The 19,622-nt window shown below is 45.0% G+C and overlaps 1 long non-coding RNA gene across 1 annotated transcript; it reads left to right on the forward strand.

Moving 5' to 3' along the window:
• The first annotated feature begins 1,859 nt into the window (after positions 1–1,859).
• On the forward strand, positions 1,860–19,343 carry LOC142011626 (uncharacterized). The gene is made up of 3 exons (XR_012645151.1): positions 1,860–2,096; positions 10,402–11,245; positions 18,776–19,343. It is a non-coding gene; the product is annotated as an uncharacterized LOC142011626 (long non-coding RNA).
• The last annotated feature ends 279 nt before the right edge of the window (positions 19,344–19,622 follow it).

The raw sequence follows: 19,622 nt of genomic DNA on the forward strand, positions 1-19,622 counted from the left end.
CATGAATAAGCAGTTCACTGCGCTCTGTAAACTGTACAAACAGACCTAAAGGATGGTCTCTCCTCCAAGAGCTTATGCTCTAAATTAGGCTCAGAGATTCAAGTCACATCTTTGCCCTCTCAAAGACAAACTGGTTCTAATAGTGTTAACTGAAGCAGCACTTTGTGGTAAATGAAATTGCATGTAGTCTACTTTGTTGGAAATGTGTCCAGTCACTTAATCTTGAATACGTTGACTTTATGGCAAAATGCTTAGCTTGTACCACTGCGAACAGGAGGGTCGGGGGAATGTGAAGATGTGTTAGAAGAAACAGGGTGTTGACCCGTGCAAACATGTTTGGTAATTACCTGACACTGGATAGATTCTAGAACATTCTAAAGACAAACAAAATGCTCTGGCCAAGCAGTGGCCATAAGTCATATTTGGGAAAGGAATATTGCCAGTATTTAGAGTGTGTTGGGGCGGAGCTCTAGCAAAGAATGAGATCAGCCCAACCCTCCTTGAATTAAGGTGGCAGAATCTTTACCAGCAGTTCTCAGGACACAACTGTGAAGAGAGAAGAGACACACTGGACAGATGTATTGAACAGAACTGAAGATATTGTGAGCCGCTTTGTGGTCTAAAGTTAGGGCTTGGGCTAGGAATTGAGGACACCTGGATTCTCCTGGCTCTGTCACTAACTTGTCATTTGCCCTTGGGTAAGTCACTTCATCTCTCTTCCCCACCCACCCTTTGTCTGTCTTTTGCATTTAGATTCTGAGCTCTTCCAGGTAGGAGGGCAGGAGTTCTTTCTTACTATGCATTTGTACAGCACCTAGGACAAGGGAGCTGTGAACTTGCTTGGGGCCTGTAGGTTTAATTGTTATATAAGTAACATAATGGTGGGACCTGACTGTCCTCTTGCTTACCCCTTATCACTGTCACTCCAGTGATTTCTGTGGCATGAGTCTTGAGTTACAGCACTCTGATGTAACAGGGAGGAGAAGCAAGCTGTCTGAGTGTTGTGCTTGGGAGAGATGGTTTGCAAAGAGTCAGCCAGTGGGCTACAAAACTTTCAGCCCCTCCTAGATCAAACACAGGCTGGAGCTGACATAGGCCTCATGGGAAGGATAATGGTTTATTATCAATTGTCTCACTTTTTTTCCTTCTGCCCATAGCTTAGCTATTTTTAATTGATTCCAGAAAGAGGAATTAACTTTTTTCTTTCTTTCTTTCTTTCTAACAAAGGGGGAAAACCCCCTCTGTTTAATAGTCAAAAGGGGAGGGGGGCTCTGGAAAACAAAACAGATCAAAACAAAGTTGTCTGAACTTGAGATCCTGCTCAAGCAAAGAAAGAACTACTGCCTCATGCATTCATGGAAACCGAGATGTCAGTGAGAAAACAGTTGAGCAAGGGCTGAAGGAAAGTAAGTGAAACTGAGACAGGAAATCCTGGTTCTTTCTTCTGTAAATATTTGGACTGGGACAAACTTGTTAATTGAGCCAATTGATTTTTGCCTGAAAATGGTAGTAATGTCTACTTCATTAAAGCCTAAAATAACATCCTTTGGGCTAAATGGAGCTGTTTCCTTTCTAAACTTTTAGTGATGTATTAACAATTTGGAGGCATTTCGCTGCATATCTTAAAAAGTGCCACATTAACAGGAACCTGCTTAAAGGGGGGAAGAAAAGGTTACACACACGCCTGCACATGCTTGCACAATACATATGGCCTCCAGCCCCATCCTCCCTCTTCTGCAGCATTTTAAGGTCTGTGTTTAATATTGCCAACCCTACTTGAGTGATAAATGCAACTGTATAAAAATTACTTATTACAAGCTGTCATGTTGCCTCACTCACAATGCAGGGCTAGAGGCACTGTACATAAAGCTCGGATCTCCACCTTGACAGGATCAGCAGCTCTGGCTTTAAAATAAAATGCTTTCAGTCACGAATACAAAACATAATTTACCTTTTCATAATACTTCAGTTTGGAAACATTTTTGAAAGCTCAGGTTACCATCAAACCTTTACCTGAGCCGTGCCAGCAACCAGTTAATTCCAAGTTGTCAATTTACCTCAGCCCTACCTTCCATCATCTCGCCTTTGAAGAAAAGGTAAGCTGTGCAAATTGCAATCCCTTTAATTTTTTTAAAGTAATATTTATCCTCAGTTCTTTAGTGGGGAGTAGCAGACGTTATGGGATTACCTTGAGCACTAAATTACTATTTGCCTTGTTTAATAGGGCAAGGGGAGCCGTGTTAATGTGTAGCTTCACAGATAAGAAGCAGTCTTGTAGCACCTTAAAGGCTAACACATTTATTTATTAGGTTATGAGCTATCCTGTGCCATAGAAAGTTAGTCTTTAAGATGATACTGGACTGTTTGTGTGTGTCTACATAGCAGTGTTATTGAGAAATAAGCTATTCCAGAGGAGATTTTCCAGAATATGTTATTTTGAAATAATGCTGCTACACACAAAATGCATTTCAAAACAGCCCTCAGCTGTTTCAAAATACAGCATCTACACATAATAGAGCCTATTTCGAAATAGAGCCATTGGATGCCCTATGGCGTATTTCGAAATAAGCTCTATTCCCTGTCTGCACAGCCCCTGTTTCAAAATAGCTATTTCAAAACAGGTGCTATTCCTTGTGGAATGAGGTGTACCTTCTTCAAAATAAGCCAACTGCTATTTCCAAATTATTTTAAAATAGCAGTTGTGTTGTGTAGGCACTCACAAAATTATTTCAAAATCATGGCTATTATTTCCAGATAGTTTTGCTGACTAGGTGTATCTCCTGTTCTTTGACAATTTCTTTTTCTTGAAATTCCCAACTCTCAGAATGCCAAAAAGAAAAAGTCTGCTTAGTCTTGTGTCCTCTCTTTTCTCACCTTTTCCATTTACACAAAGTCCAGTTACACAATCCCCCTTGAACTGCTCCACCCTTCAAACCCCTGGCTGAGATCACTAGTTAATTTTATGCTATAGCAAGCCAGAACCCCTTTGCCACAGCATTAATACTGTACTGATGCTTAAACACAGAAACTCACTGTAAGCTATGGATGTCAGCTAGATTGAAATTGAATGTGAAGGTTCCAGAGAGACGAGCTCCGGAGCAGCTGATTCGTTGTGACTGTTTTTATAGTTGGTCATGATGCGTACAGTATGTGAAGTTCCCATCTGTACTGGTGTCTGCCCACCAGCCACCCTGCCACGTTGGCAAAAGGGGCTCCAGCACCAAGCGCAATAGGAACAGAACTGCAGATGCCTTTCTTTAGCCCAAATTTATTTTGACAATGTTCACATCCAGTTAGGGCCCAAAGTGCTTGTACTTGTCAGTTGGGATAAATAAGGAAGAATGTAGTCCCTTTTCGAAACTGAAACAGAATTGCCAAAGGAAATATTTTCTCTCCCTATTCCCTTCACAGCAGATCCCAGTCTCACAGCAATGGAAGAAAAAAAAAAAGTTTAGACTGGCTTGTCTATGGCAGGCCTACAACAACTGTGTTTTCTCTTTTAGTAAACTGTGTAGAAAGGAGAAGCCGTTTGCTGCTAAGCTCCCCCATCTTTCGCTCTTCCCAAAGACTATGACAATGCATGCTGCATGTGTAGATGGCCATTAAATACTAGTGTCAGAGAGGTAGCCATGTTAGTCTGTATCTTTAAAAACAACGAGTTGCTGACTTGGAAGGCATTTCTATCTATTCCACTGCTATTCCAATAGAGGGCCCCCCCACCCCCGGGAGCAACCACACAGTTTTTTTGTTGACAGATTCTGTCAGCAAAAGCATTCACTCTTGGTGAAGAGGCAGAAAGCTGTCGATGAAAGTACAAACGGCTGTGTTTGTGTGTGGACGCTCCACGGGTTTTGTTGACAAAACCCCAGTTTTGTCAACAAAACTCTCCAGTGTACACATAGCCACTCACTTCCCTGCAGATCAGACCTACCTGGCTTGTTTGTAGAGCTCCAAAGAGGAAACACAAAGATACAGCGAGGCCAGAAGGCGGCAACTGCAGCAGCACTACCCCATCACTTTGGCTCCCTGAATCCTGCCTCATTTGAACATCTGCTGGGATGCTCAGGACAGCCTATTCTCCCACTTTGCAGAGGGGACTTGTGAGGGGCTCGGGCCAAGCTAATTTATTACCACAGGATTCAAAGTGAAATGAGATTAGAACAATGGAATAGATGCAAATTAGCCACAAAAGAAATGAAATAAAGGAGCAGAGAAATGGGATCAGAGGACGGGGAGTCTTTCCCCCATCCCTTCCAGTCTTACACATGAACAAATAGTGTGGCACTATATGTCTCAAAGAGATCCAAATTTAGTGTTTTCAGGTGTAGGCTTTAATTTTTCCATGAGGTACACACACAGTGGGGGCAGACACACAGCCTTCATAAAATTGTCATCCAATGTGTGACGGGGTTTTACAAAGCAATGATTACAATTCTTTTTTATGCACATTTCATTACAGTCAGGTGATGGGGTGGTCAGTTTTAAATCATTTTTAGCATGTTGGAAACAATTTATCCATCAGAACTTGTATGTGCTTTAATTAACAGCCTCATTCCTTCTTCCTTTGCAATTCATCTGGGGCAAGATGATGGTGAATTAAGTTGGGTGGGTAGCATTTCTCTAAACTTCTACCAAAATGATGTATCCCTCACAGGGGATTTTTATCTTACTTTCACTTTCCTATGAGAGGTTTAGAGACAAATTCAACCTTTAAGGTAGCCCAGCACAATTCAAGAGAGGGCATTGATGGAAGGATTAGCACATGCTTAAGGCACTGGACTGAAATTCGGGAGAAATAGTCAATGCCTGGTTCTGCCAGACTTTCTTTGTGAACTTGAGGCTGTCACTTAATCTCTCTGGCTGCGTCTACACGTGCACGCTTCTTCGAAGTAGCGGCACCAACTTCGAAATAGCGCCCGTCACGTCTACACGCGTCGGGCGCTATTTCGAAGTTAACTTCGACGTTAGGCGGCGAGACGTCGAAGTCGCTAACCTCATGAGGAGATAGGAATAGCGCCCTACTTCGACGTTCAACGTCGAAGTAGGGACCGTGTAGACGATCCACGTCCTGCAACGTCGAAATTGCTGGGTCCTCCATGGTGGCCATCAGCTTGGGGGTTGAGAGATGCTCTCTCTCCAGCCCCTGCGGGGCTCTATGGTCACCGTGGGCAGCAGCCCTTAGCCCAGGGCTTCTGGCTGCTTCTGCGGCAGCTGGGGATCTATGCTGCAGGCACAGGGTCTGCAACCAGTTGTCAGCTCTGTGTATCTTGTGTTGTTTAGTGCAACTGTGTCTGGGAGGGGCCCTTTAAGGGAGCGGCTTGCTGTCGAGTCCTCCCTGTGACCCTGTCTGCAGCTGTGCCTGGCATCCCTATTTCGATGTGTGCTACTTTGACGTGTAGACGTTCCCTCGCTGCGCCTATTTCGATGTTGGGCTGAGCAACGTCGAAGTTGAACATCGACGTTGCCGGCCCTGGAGGACGTGTAGACGTTATTCATCGAAATAGACTATTTCGATGTTGGCTGCACGTGTAGACGTAGCCTCTGTGATTCATTTCCTTATCTGTAAAATGGGGATAATGATACTTCCTTTTTCTCATCCTTTGTTGGATGAGAAACTTGGGATTGTCTCAGGATGTGTATGTGCAGTGAATAGCACAGTAGGGTCCTGATCATTTGTGTGGTATCCATGCACTACCGTAATACAGATAGCTAATACTGATTTCACTGGTGCTGCACCCACTTAAATCAGAAATTAATTTGGTTCTTCAATTGTGCTTTGAATGGGCACTGCATAAAACATTTACAGAGAAATGCAAAACCTCATGACAATTGTCTAGTTTGGGGGGTTGTTACAAGCGTGATCCTCAGGCCAGAGCCAATGAAAAATTTGCAAAGGTCCACAGCCCTTCCAAGAGAATATTGCTATGAACTTTTACATTAAAAGCACTGAAAATGTGTGGTTTCAGCACAAATCCAGGTGGAGTACAATTTCTTTAAGTTTTGCTAGGAATTTTTGAGCGCATTTAGAATCTTGACACTCAAAGTTCCTAGGGATGGGAAGAGAATATGTTTGCATAAACACCTGCAGTGTGAAACTGTAGAGCTAAAATGTTCTTGAGTCTTATTCTAGACTCCATTAGCCCTTGTCTGCACTGTCCCAAAATCCACTAGCCACTTCCAATTTACCATTTCCTGGCTACATCTACACTAGCACACTACGTTGAAGCAGCCTATTTTGAAGTAAGGACATCGAAATAGGCTACTTCGACGTGTATCGTCTACACATCCTCCAGGGCTGGTGCTGTCGACATTCCACGTTGAAGTAGCGATGGGGAACATCGAAAGGAGCTGCCGCAGAAGGAAATGCGGAGCGTCCACACACACAAGCGCTCCCCATCAAAATAAGGGGCCACCAAAGCCCCAAGCCACTTCCTTAAAGGGCACCTCCCAGACACACTTGCCCTGCACAGCACAAGATCCACAGAGCTGACAACCAGTTGCAGACCCTGTGCACGCAGCATGGACCCCCAGATGCAGCAGCAGCAGCCAGAAGCCCTGGGCTAAAGGCTGCTGCATGCGGTGACCATAGAGCCCCACAAGGGCTGGACAGAGTGTCTGTCAACCCCTCAGCTGATGGCTGCCATGGAGGACCCCTCTATTTCGATGTAGCAGGATGTGGATCGTCTACACATGTCTTCAGATAGGAATAGCAATTTCGACGTCTCACCACCTAACGTCGATTTCAATGTCGAAATAGCACATGGCACGTGTAGATGTGACGCATGCTATTTTGATGTTGTGCTGGCTACTTCGAAGTAGCTGGCTAGTGTAGACGCACCCCCTGTGTAACACAGCAACTTTGGAGTGTTTGGGGGCAGGGCAGGGAGGCCATGTCTGAGTCTGATCCCCACCTGTTTCAGGAGACATTTGACCCACAGAAAAATAAGAAGGGAGAAGCCTCTCTGCTCTTTAGGATACAGGGACTTTTGCCTGGTATGAGTCCTGGAAGAGCAGGAGAATTCTATCCATTGCCCAGCTGTTTGGGAGCCTGGGAGAGACTATTTTTCATGTGTAAACTTTCACACCCTTCCAGCAATCGTCCCCTGGAGGGACCATCTCTAGAGTGGGAAAGTCCCTACAGTGCCCAGTCACCATCCTTGCCCCCTACTTCCAGTGCTAGCATGATACCAGATCATGATAACGGTGCTGGTTGGTGTTTGTAATGTAGTGGCAACTGGTGCATGAGGGGGGAGAATGTCCAGGGAGTGTTGCGTCTACTTCTGGGCCTCCCAGGATAGAAAGGATGTGGATGCATTGCAGACAGTCCAGTGGAGACCAACCAAAATGATTAGAGGTCTGCAGCAGCTGACTTACAAGGAGAGGCTAAGGGATTCGGGCCTATTTAGTTTGCAGAATCATAGAATCATAGAATGCTAGGACTGGAAGAGACCTTGAGAGGATATTGAGTCCAGCCCCCTGCCCTCATGGCAGGACCAAGTACTGTCTAGACCATCCTTGACAGACATGTATCTAACCTGTTCTTAAATATCTCTGGAGATGGAGATTCCACAACCTCCCTAGGCAATTTATTCCAGTGTTTGACCACCCTGACAGTTAGGAACTTTTCCTCATGTTCAGCCTAAACCTCCCTTGCTGCAGTTTAAACCTATTGATTATTGTTCTATCCTCAGAGGCCAAGAAGAACAAGTTTTCTCCCTCCTCCTTACGATACCCTTTTAGATACCGGAAAGCCGCTATGGTGTCCCCCCCTCAATCTTCTCTTTTCCAAACTAAACAAGCCCAGTTCTTTCAGCCTTTCTTCATAGATCATGTTTTCTAGACCTTTGATCATTCTTTTTGTCTTTTGTGGACACTTTCCAATTTCTCCACATCTTCCTTGAAATGCGTCTCCCAGAACTGGACACACTGAGGCCTAACCAGGCTCTGTACCCTGTCCGCAAGCAGGAGTGACTCTCACTCAGCAGGAGAACAGCGGGTTTATTAGCAGACAGGGCACGGCATCATACAGAGGAGTCAGTACAGCAGGCAGAGAGAGCCAGTCCAATCCATGTTGGGGAGAGGAGGCCCCAAGGGCCCCCAGAGCTGGGGTCTTGCCCCCTCCTTTGTTTCTGTCTCCCTCCCAGCCCAGACTAATTGCTTTCCAACTCCCAGTTCCCTCAGGCTCCACCTCCCCCTTTGTCTGCAGTCCAGAGGTGTTACCTGGTCGCCTTGGTTACCCTCAGCAGGAGCCCCACACCCTCTGTGAGCCACACACATACACACACGTATCCCCCATTACACCACATCTCTCCCACCTCCCAGAGAGAACTGAGTGGGGTCACACAGCCAGTGACCTGGGGAAGTTTGGGGCCCTTCATGTGTGATAGGGAGAAGGGTGAAGGCTGATTTGATTGCAGCCTTCAACTTCCTGAAGCAGAAGGTTCTAAAGAGAACAGAGGCTGTTCTTGGTGGTGATGGATGGCAACAGAAGGAGCAATGTTTGCAAATTATAGTGGAGGATGTCTAGGTTGAATATTAGGAAAAACTGTTTCACTAGGAGCGTGGTGAAGCATTGGAATGTGTTACCTGGAGAGGTGGTGGAATCTCCAACCCTAGAGGTTTTTAAGTCCCGGCTTGACAAAGTCCTGGCTGGGATGTTTTAGTTAACTTTGGTCCTCCTTTGAGTGGGGGGCTAGACTCCATGACCTCCTGAAGTCTCTGCCAGCCCTAGGATTCTATGATAGGGTGCAGGAAAGGCCACATAGAGGGACATGGAGGGAACGTGTGTTAGTGCCTCATTTAACAATTACAATTTTGGCAGCTGGCAGAAGTAGAAAATGAAGGTAATTAGTCAATTTGTATAGTGTGTCATCGAATAACCATCAGCTGAGAGCAATGCAGAATTACAGTGACCTGGGTCAGATTTCAATCAGTGACCTAAAAGTGAACCACTTGCTATCCCATTACAAATTCCCTTGAAGTCAAACAAGGTCCATTACAAGCTCTCACACTCCTGTTGGCTCCATCTCCTCTTTTAGAAATGTGTTCTCTTCCTAGTGTGAGCACATTTCTTGCTTTTTAATAGAAGGCAATTCATCAGGCTGGGTACAAAACAGCATCCTTTTAATCAAGTTTACAATTAGAATGTTTTGTATTAACTGCACACATGCAAATGTTGATTCTTTTTATTACACAGTGTCATTTTCACATACACCCCTTACTATTACATGAAACGGATGTCAGTGATATCGTTTGCATATTGCTTCCTTTCAATCAGCTTACTTAAGTCATCTATGGGTATATATTGCGTGAGAAGGAAAAGTAGCCAATAAAACCTTTCACCCGGGGGGCGGGCGTGGGGGCATGGGAAGGAAGCCCCATTCAGTCAGGGCAGTGGCCATCTGGGTATATATGGAGATGTTGTGGCACTTGGTCTCTTCCCCCCACTCACATCTCCAACAGGGCCTGGACCTCGTCCCCAGTCCAGGAGGGGACCCACCTCTTGCTGCACCAGGGTGGCTCCTGGGACCCCTCAGTTTTGTACCTCAAGGGCCCAGGGGGGTCGCAAGCTCCCTGCTGGTCTGCCATGGGGACCAATGGCCATTTCTTCTTTCCCAATGAAAAGTCATAATTTACAGTTATTTCAACTCGTTTTTAACTCAGTCTGTTTAGTTTTTCCTTTTCCTGTCCTCATAAAAATTGATTCGAATGGCCTCAGTAGTCCATCTGCCTAAATTCCCCTTGTGATTTCAAACTGGGTACAGTTTTCCACTTCAGTTCCTGTCCTGAACTGTTGCATAGCACTGCTGCTTATTGAAGATTTAACAATATAGTCCATCTCAGAAGTGACTACGCTTAAGTGATGGGTGTAAGGATTCCTTTAGATCAGAGAACACTTTAAAATAAGTTCATTCTTGGCTGGGATTTTAAATTAATTGTTGCTGCATCTTTGAAGGTAAGGAGGTTGAAGACACTGGACTGAATTTTTCAAATTTAGCACGTTCAATAGATGCTAACATTCCAGATAAACTAGTGAAATCAATGGTCCAGTCCAGATGAAAGAACAAAGGTGGCTTGGATAAGGAGTTTGGAAGGTGTCTTTCTGGTTACATTATGCATATCTGTGCTCATAGGGAAAAAAGTGGCTGGCCACAAATTTGCGTTAACATATTGTCATGCTAACATATGGCCAATCTTTTGTGCTTTTGAGATCCAGTGCAATTGTGCAGTCTATGGATGAATCTGGCCACATGTGAGGAATAACGTCAGTCACAGATGAACTCTTGCAGGCCACAAGTCTATTTTTACAACATTTGGGTGAAGTCTAGGGAATTAAAGATATTGTTGCATAAAGAGAATTGGTTTCTTTACCAACAGAGATTTTATTTATTTATTCCTCAGAACATATGAAGCACCCTGAGCTTCTGCTTTGGAATTTTACTTACCAAGACCCATATTAAAAGCCTGCATGAGATCACCAATGGGTCTGCATCAGACAATTTCATTTTCACTTTCTCATCACCAAATTATATGACATGCTTGAGCCAAAGCCTAATAGGAGTCTTTTTGTTGACCTCTAAATATTGGATCAGGCCATCACTGCTGAAAAGAAGCCAATTTAAGTTGCAAATACCATGGATTTTATAGGCCGTACAGTTAATGAGACCACTGGCAAAGCTTGAGAAATGTATGTGGGTGGAATAGGTGCAATAGAATACTAGAAATTATTAACATTATATTGAAAGTAATTTTATAATGAAGGCTCTAAGCAGGCTGTATGTAGGGGCTGAATCCTAGAGCTTGTAGTAAGAGATTCTAATGATAAAAGGCTGGGTGTGTTAACTTGGAAGGGAAGTAAACTCATAAACCTCTACACATGATCCATTCACTAGATGGGGACAAAGAGCCACACTGTGTTAACATGGGTATGTTGATATAAAAATACAGTGAAAAAAAAACCCTCTGAAATTCAACCCACCCAATTTAAAAAATTAAATAATTTCCTTTATGTAAAATTCCATCCTATTTTCAAATGGATGAAAAAAAAAAGAGGTATGCAACATGTCCTGAAGGTCACCAGATTTGAACCCATTTGGACCAAGGCAGAGAGTGAACTCCAAAGCTTCACAGAGAGCTCCGAGACAGCAGACCCTTCTCATATGAACCAATGGGACTCCAGATCCTTCCCCTCAGCTGATCTCACCTGCAGTGGACTGACATGCGGAAGGAGTCAACTTTTGAGTAGGTAGGTCCTCAGCCTCAGTTATTTAGGATAGCCTTCAGTTTCAGGTCACCAATGCAGAAAATGGAGCACTGACAGAACACGATATCATCAAGATACTCCGTCAATGAAGGAGGCTACTGAGTTGAGGATTAAAGATGGTTGGAAATTTTCCAGTGAAACATTTTTTTCCTTTGGAAAATACTAATTTATTGAATCCAAAACTGTTTGCAAGGGTCTGTTTTGAAGAATCTCCTGGTTGGGAAAAAAGAGTAAAAAAATCAAAATTATAGACATGTCCCAGGTAATTTATACTAAAAAGCTTTTCCCCTTTGTGTGAGTGGGATTTTTTAAAGGTGTAATATGATGGGGTTTCTGGGCAAAGCTAGAGAAAGCAATCCAGGGTATCTTCGCTTAAAATGGGTTACTTATAGCCCCAGGCTGGGATTTCCTTCTCACTAAAGCAAATCCAATCAGCCACAAAAGTATCTCTGCCAACCCCACTGGCCAGCCATAAGCAAACCCACAGACTTCCCAGCTGCTATTCCAGCCCAGACCAACAAACCCCAAATTCTGGTGAGAGGTTATTAAATCTATATCACCAATGCCACACAGATTCTTCCAGACCCCAAAGGATCCAGCCACAGTTCCCGGTCAATATATACTTGGATCTTACCCAAAACAACACACTTACCGATCCTTAAGATCTAAGCGTCTAATAATTTATTAACAAAAAAAGAAATAAATGTGTTAGAGAGAAAAAAAGTTAAAGAAATACTTTACACAGATCAATTACCGCTATTGATGCAGCCAGTGATGTTAAATGATAATTCTTGAAAGTCTCTGAAAGCCCATCCCACATGGAATTTAATTCCAGGTCACATAACTTTAGTTACTGGAGAATCATACACCCAGTCATCTGGGGTCAACATGCTGGAACACAGATCCTTGGAAACAGGCACTGGAGCAAAAACAAAGGTCCATGATGGATGCTGCTAGATCCACCTCATGGTTCTCTGTTGTGCCCAGGGAACCAACCCTTTTTCCTTGCCATAGGCCCTTAAGGGTCAATGTCATCTGACCCAGGTAAGCTGCTGTGGCAAAATACCATGAGTCGCTGGTTTGGCTAGCAGGTCCCAGTTATTTACATGGCAGATATAATGGATGTCTGGGTATCTGATTTCAATTCCTTTGCTCAGCCCAGGTCACCTGACCAATGGGCTGCATTCCATTGACATGTCTCACCTTTCTAAGATGTGGATTTGGCTGTCTGAGCATCTGGTTTCCATCCCATTGTTTAGCCCAATATTCTGGCTGGGGCTGATTTCACACCACCTATTGTGAAGTTAGTACTAAAACATTGCTAATACCACTACAGAACTAAAATACATAACTCTACCTGCAAACATGATACAGACATATAAGAACCATACAGAAATTCAGGACATCTTTGGCTTTCATTAGATATCTCACATGCCTCCCCCCCTACCCCCACAAACAATATTTTGGGCGAAGAGATATGCTGGGTGCATGAAATTCATCCAATATGAAAACCCAATCATATGACAAAAGGTTAACATGAAAAAGGGACATTGGTTTGTGAAAAGTTTAGCCATTCCAAATTCCCATCTGGATTTGGGATTTTTTTGTAATTTCAAAAGGTCATGTGGGATGGAGTGTGGGATGTGCACCTCGTATCAGCCCAGATAAGGTTAATAGGGCCAGAGAGGCCCAGTTCTCATCTGTAAGAGGGAAGGCCAGAGTTAAGAGTCAAGCCCAGGTGGTGAAGGGCAGGGACAGTACTACAAAGCAAGGAAGCAGAAAGCAGAAAGGAGGCTGTAGGGGAAGGAAACAGCAGTCAAATCTCCAGAATAAATGTCATCAGTAACAAGGAGGAAATTTGAGGGAGACTAATTTCTGAGATGCTGCCCTGGAGTAAGGATTCTAGGGAGAGGCCAGGAGGGAGTGAAGTAGCCTCAGGGATATGATTAGGATGCCATCATAAATCCCATAACAGGTAAAGGAAGAGCAAGAAAGATGAGTAGGAAGGAGTCTAGGGAAACAGCAGCAGAGACTGGCATTGCTGTCTATAACATTCTTGGACCAGAACTTGAGGTAGTGAGTAGGCCTGGGTTCCCTGGACAACCACCAGTCAAGTGATGCTGTGCTGGAAGCTGCGGCTGAACGCCCTATGGAAAAGGCATCTGGATAGCAGTCCTGTTGGACTTTGTAATCCTGAACAGGGTGGATTAAACAGAGGACCTGGCCAGAGGGCCAAATCACCAAGGGGGAGACTACAGCACATTAATGAAGGGCAGAAGAGGGATTCAATATAGAAAAAGCCACTTTAACAGACCTACACACAGGGAGGTGCGGTAGTGGAGAGTGGAAATCCTGTTACAGAGAGGAAAACTGTTTCCCGCCAAGCTCTATTCCAGATCAAGCATAGCTGAGGATCCCAAAGCACTTTACAAAAATGCTCATAACTCTCTTGTGAGGTGGAGCATTGAATTATACTTGTCTTCAGTACAGATGTTTGGGGAAACCCTCTCTTTCATGTTCTTTACATTTGCTGACAGCCTTAAGGACACATGAAATACATACAGCAGAATCATTTTCCCATTTTTTCCTTCTATTAGCTCACTGCAATCACTCAGTTTTTATCACAGGTCAAAATGTTGACACAACTAATGGCTCCTTAAAAGTTCAATCCTCAGCTATCCGAAATGAGGAGTGAATGAAAACAGAGCACTGCTTAGACAAAATAGTATTCAGTGTGATTTTATGGATCATATCACAGGAGACTAAGTATCAGATCTGAGGGATATATTTTCCAGATGACTTATGGCGATATATCACCATTTTATAACCCAAATGCTTGGAAAAACTGAGTTGTCATGGGGGCAAGAGACTTATTAACAAAATTCATCCTGTTCAGAGAGCCGGTCCAAAGGCCTCAGCTCGGCACTGCTATAGTCCCCCAGATAAGGGCTACCTTCAGCTCTCAGGTCAGAGGCAAACTCCTGCCTTTGCACTCTGCTAGTCACAAATCAGGGTTTCTTTCCCCTTAGCGCCTTAGAAAAATATGGTTCTTCCTTGGAAGGCCGTGTTGCTTAGTAGAAAGCACAGTGGAATGGGACTTGAGATCTTCATTCTATTTCTGGTTGTGTCACTGGCCTGTTGAGGCATCAGTGCCTCAGTTTCCCCATCTGCAAAATGATAGTTACTGCCTTTGAAAAGCTCTTGGGGTCTACTGATGGCAAGTGCTATACAGAACGTAGGTCTCCTCCTCCTTCTCATGTTTATTATTTAAAAAACCCTGAATTGCTACAGCTGAGTAATGTTGAAAGCAGATGCTCGGACTGGATCACAGGGGATGAGTCATTCAATAAATTGACCTGTTTCGTTCATTCACTCTGAAGTACCTAGCACCGAACACTATCCAAAGACAGGATGTGGGCCTCAGTGAGACCAAAGCTCCCTCAAGTATGATCATTCATGTAGTACTTTATGCCTTTCTTGTGCAGTGCACTTTGCAGAAACACAGACCCAATTATATTAATATCAGTTAAAAACACATCAAGAAGAGAGCAGGCTTGCAAGGCATTAAATAAATGCTAAATCCATTGATGACTCTTAGGTACTCAGAAACTGCTTTGATGGGGGCCACATAAATACTAGTTACTTTTATAAGCAGAAGAATGAGCCCAATGAATACAGGGCATTTGTTGGAGCTATCAGAATAAGTAATTCAATACTTTTTGCCTCTCTTTCATGTTCAGAGAACACTTGCTAAGAAATCACTTTGAAAAAATCATGAATCAAAAGTATCTTCTGATTTTTTTGCACAAATTTTCTGTATCCCGTGGCTTGATATTTTAAAATTCAAACTTTGAGCTGTTTTGCTCTAGTTGAGCTAGGTATTCTGATACACAGTAAAGTGTGGGATAAGAACCTACACACAATAGAACAGACACATAAATAACATGGCACTGTTTCTGTTCTCCAATTAGAAAAATAAAATCTCTCCAATCATACTTATGGTGTGAAAATTCACATCTACTTTCAAGAAGCAAGGAAAGATGTGAACACAAAAGTGGTGTGAACATGATTTATGTGAATCTATTATACAACTTGAATTCACATTATACAGCATTATTTTGGAATATTTGTCCAATTGTAATTTATTAATTTGAAATTATACAAATAATTTGCAGTGTAACCTGTTAGGCTTTATATACACACGTGCTATTAATTATAGTTATCGACAAAAATTTCTGAATGCAATACTTGTTTTTAAAAAGAAAATATCAGAGGGAAACTGACCTACCAAAAATATATCTGCATCTCACATGGTCATACTGGCTGGGGAGAGGGGGTAACAGCTCTTCCCTACTTCACAGGACTATTGTGAGGATAAATACATTAAAATTGTTTGGTGCTTTGACAGCTATTGACAAACTTCTTGAAGCCTAGGAACAAAGCAGTGGTGATTTAGCAACAAGTCCTGGCTTGTGTGGAATTTTAAGTGGCTGTGGTATTGAAGCTGTATCAGCCCCTGCGGATAAGGGACTGGCCTGTAATTCGGAAGTCCACAAACACTTCAGGGAACCCTTATGAGCATCTTTCCAGCCTGCTCACTTGTATAACACTGTCCAGAGGACCCTACCTCATAATCTCTGCATCAGGTTGGTAACTTCTTGTGGAGCTAGACTCTATCTTTTAGACAATGGGATTAAACTGGAGCAAGGAAGGTTTAGGTTGGATGTTAGGAAAAACTTCCTAACTGTCAGGTTGGTTAAACACTGGAATAAATTGCCTAGGGAGGTTGTGGGATGTCCATCACAGGAGATATATAAGAACAGGTTGGCCAAATAGCTATCAGGGATGGTCTAGACAGTGCTTGGTCCTGCTGTGAGGGCAGGGGCCTGGACTCAATGACCTCCTGAGGTCCCTTCCAGTTAGAGTATTCTATGATTCTATGAAAAGACAAATATAATTACCAGTATTTTTATAATCAGCATTCTTTATTTTCTAATCAGAGTTGAGCTTCACATCTAATCACATGACCTCAAGAGCTAGGGTTGTAGTCTCTATCCACCAAATATCCCAAGATTGTCAATGAAAACCAGAATAATTGACAACTCTGATTCATAGAAAATTGGTTGTATCTCATGATTTCTATGTAGGTAAAATGGGTAGATTCTTGTGTTTTGAGGTAACAGATTCCAAAACTCGGGAGAAGAACCTTGTAGGGAAGTAAATCCAGTTGGCCCAAACATACCAACTTTATTGCCATGAGCATCTGGAAAGTTAAGCTGTAGAGGGTTGCTTGGTTTAAAATTTCTGATGGAAAAAAGGGCCAAAATGCAGCTCATGTGAGCATGTGCTCACTAGAAAAAAAGGTACATTTTTGTAACAGTCCTAGAAACCTCAGGATTTTACAAGAAATTGGATTAATGAACACAATATATTTTAGCTTTCCCTTCAGGTGCCAGTCAGATTTTTTTTTAAACAACTAAGGAATTTTCTGACTAACATTAAATCCATCCTCAGTATGTGAGAGGTTAATCTCTCCCCCTGACCTTATAGAGCTACATGTCAGAGGTTTGAATTCTGAACAGCCCCTTAGTGAAACTAGCTCCTGAAACATCAATTTGTTGCAGTCTCAGTTTATAAACTCTGAAACTCAATAAGGACTTATTTAAAAAACAAGCACATGGACAAACTTTACTTGGAGGTTGGACTCGATGACCTCCTGAGGTCTCTTCCAACCCGATGATTCTATGATGCCTAAAGAAAAGAGAAATAATTTGAAATCAAGGAATACCCAGCAAGGCTACGCTTATGGGCTGTGGCTAGATTGCAGGAGTTTTGTTGACAAAACGGCCATTTTCTCGACAAAGCCAATAGAGGGTCCAGATTGTGAAGCTCTTTCTATTGACACTAAGGCCAAAGAGTGCAGCACTTTTGTCGACAGCCATAGCCCACTCGCCACGAGGAAGAATGCCACTGTTGGCAGAGGTCTGTCGGCAAAACGCGGGTCTGTACCTTCTAGTTGGGCCTTCTATCAACAGAAAAGGCCCCTGGGATGCTGGGCAGGTGCTCCAGTGGACACCCTGTTCGCAGCAATCAGCCTTCTATGATTGCTGCTCCCAGCCCTTCTTGAAGCTGCAGTGAGCCCAGGGAATGCCATGGCAGGAAGCCGAGCGCGTGTGAGCAGCAGAGCGATCATCTGCTGTGTGCCACGCCCTCACAGCCTCACCTTACAGTGAGCAGTGATGGCAGTGCCCCCCGACACCTCCCCCTGAGCCTACAAAGGAGCAGCCTGAGGTATCCCAGGATCCACCCCCGGAGTCCAAATGATGTGCCCCCTCCTGGAGCAGGGCAGAAATCCAGGCCCTCCTGGACTTGTGGGTGGAGGAGGAAAGCCTGCAGGACCCAAAGGTCTGGTGCAAAAATCCTGAAATATACAGCAGAATGGCCAACACCCTGGCCACACAGGACCTCCCCCACTGCACCCTGGAGCTGGTTAGGGTGAAGGTGAAAAAACTCCACCAAAGTACATGCAGGTCTGGGACACTGCCTGATGCTTCAGGGCAGGACCACCAACTTGCCCCATCCTGGGTGTGTGGGGTAACATCTCACCGCCATGCCAGAGCCTCGATACTGGACTCAAGACCCCCTCACCACAGCAGGAGCAGCTGCAGGAGAAGGAGGAAGCATCTGAGCCCCAACCCCCACCAGAACTGGAGCTAAAGTTGGAGGCCAGCAGCCTGGTCATCACCCTGGACCCAGTCCCCAGCAGGCAGGGCATCACTGGAGCTGGGCAAGGGTCCATCCAATAAGTACCCTGCACGTCACACACCCCAGGGTGTAGGAAACAGGTGCAGATGGGGAGTGCTGTGAGCATCTCTCAGCCAACCCAGGTGGGAACTTGTACAGCGGTCTCAGCATGTGGAACCATGCGTAGTGTTAGTGTGCACCCCCTGGGCCCAAGAGATAGCCCCCATCCATGGTCGGCATCCTACTGCAAGGGCTCATGGGGGCTGGATGAGCCCAAGGCCCTGTGGGGGAGGTGGTCTCCCAACACCTGCCCTGGCTGGAAGTGGGCTAATCACAAGGGCAATGGCCTGACCCTAAACACACTGAGAAGTGTGGCACCCAGTTCATAGGCATGTCTGCAGGCAAGAGGCAGCACCCACTCCCCTGGTCAGTGCTGTGAGCCTCATGTGTCTGTGGGCCCTGGGGAGGACTAAGCTGCTCCTGGCTCACACACCGCCCATGCAGGAAACCCTCTGTGACCAGACACTCTCCTTGGCCACTAGCTCATTGACTGGGGAAGGGATGGCACTGTGTTCAGCATGGTTTCAGAGGCAACACAGCGCCCCCATGTGACAGGGCCCAGTTGGCAGGCTACACAGGGCTCTGCTCCCAGGACATCCCTGTGCTTTGGCCTGGGAAGTGTTGGTCATTGCTCACAATGAGTGGAAGGTCCATAAGGTCAATGCTACATGAATGACTCATTGTCTCTCCTCCTTTCCTTCCTTGTAGATGGACCCGCACCATCTGAGGGCTGGGACATCCCCACCTTGCCACCAAGCCGAGGCTGCAGCCACAGGAGCTGGTGGCATCTGCATGAGGAGCCAATGAGAGACCACAACACTGGTCTGTGGGTCATCCAGGGCACCATGGAGTGCCAGCTCAGGGAAAGCATGGAGTGGTGGTTGCAGGCATTTGGTGGGACATGCGGTCCCAGCCATCTGTGGCTGCTCCGCACCCACTGGCCCTCCTGCATGGTGCCCTGGACCCCTGCCTGACCCCCTGGTCGATGGCCATGGCCCCCAGATCCCCCAGGTCTCCCCAATCCACTACCTACACTGACCCTTCCACAACTCCCTCCTTGCTCATACCTCCCCCTGGTCCCAGCCCCAGCCCAGCCCCAACAGAGATCCCTCAGCTTCATGGTCCCCCACGCCCTCCATGTTCTGAGGCCATCCACCCCCTATCCCAAGCCCACCCCCATTGTAAATAGTTCTTTTCATGTTGCTTTCATGTAAATAGTTATGTACAGCACAGTTTCTTTCTTTTGCACAAATTCTTTTTTGTTCATTAATACAGTTATTTGTTCACCACACCCACTTCCCTCTTCATGGTGCAGGATTTGGGGAGGGGTGAAGGGCTGAAGGGAGAGGTCATAGTGGGGGGACAATAGGGTGGTGGACCCAATACCCCACTTGGGCAGGCCTTGGGGAGGATTACTGGGGCCCTTGAGAAAAGCTGTCCCTCATGGCCTCATGGCTCCACAAGCCATCCTGATGGGCTTGGCGGGTGGTGGCTGTTCCCAGCTGCTCATACTCATGACCCTCATAGGTGGCATCCACTCCCCCATCCTGGGAGG

This window comes from Carettochelys insculpta, chromosome 3 (genome assembly GCF_033958435.1).
Source record: "Carettochelys insculpta isolate YL-2023 chromosome 3, ASM3395843v1, whole genome shotgun sequence".
NCBI classification, from domain to species: domain Eukaryota; kingdom Metazoa; phylum Chordata; order Testudines; family Carettochelyidae; genus Carettochelys; species Carettochelys insculpta.